The sequence below is a fragment of the Triticum aestivum genome, chromosome 6D, assembly GCF_018294505.1.
Source record: "Triticum aestivum cultivar Chinese Spring chromosome 6D, IWGSC CS RefSeq v2.1, whole genome shotgun sequence".
NCBI lineage: Eukaryota > Viridiplantae > Streptophyta > Magnoliopsida > Poales > Poaceae > Triticum > Triticum aestivum.
Genome location: NC_057811.1, coordinates 47,558,635 through 47,559,279, shown reverse-complemented (window position 1 = coordinate 47,559,279; position 645 = coordinate 47,558,635).

Sequence of the window (645 nt, the reverse complement as noted above, 5' to 3'; positions counted from 1 at the left end):
AAAAATAGGCTGCAGTTCAAATAAGTTTAAAAAACATTGAAGTGCCCGTGTAACAGATGAGTTCTCGTCCGAAAAACTGATACTCCGAAAGAGATTGTCCAGTTTGTACACGAGATGCGTCCAGTTTTCGCCGTGACCCTCTCTACTCTTTTGCACATGCTATGCGGGCGAAATGATGATACCATGGCAAGTTCCAACATTTTCAGAGTTCATTTTGTAGTGATTTTCAATTTCACTGTCATTTAGCTTCCTAAACAAATCGGTAAATGACTGAAAAACAGCAAATGATGTCAGAACGTGTTGGAAATTGATGACGTTGCTTTGAATGATGCATACTGAACGCAAAAATAGGCTGGAGTTCAAATAAGTTTAAAAAACATTGAAGTGCCCGTGTAACAGATGAGTTCTCGTCCGAAACCCTGATATTCCGGAAGAGAATGTCCTGTTTGTACACGAGGTGCGTCCAGTTTTTGCCGTGACCCTCTCTACTCTTTTTCACATGCTATGCGGGCGAATTGATGATACCATGCCAAGTTCCAACATTTTCAAAGTTCATTTTGTAGTGATTTTCAATTTCACCATCATTTGGCTCCCTAAACAAATCGGTAAATGACTGAAAAACAGCAAATGATGTCAGAACGTGTT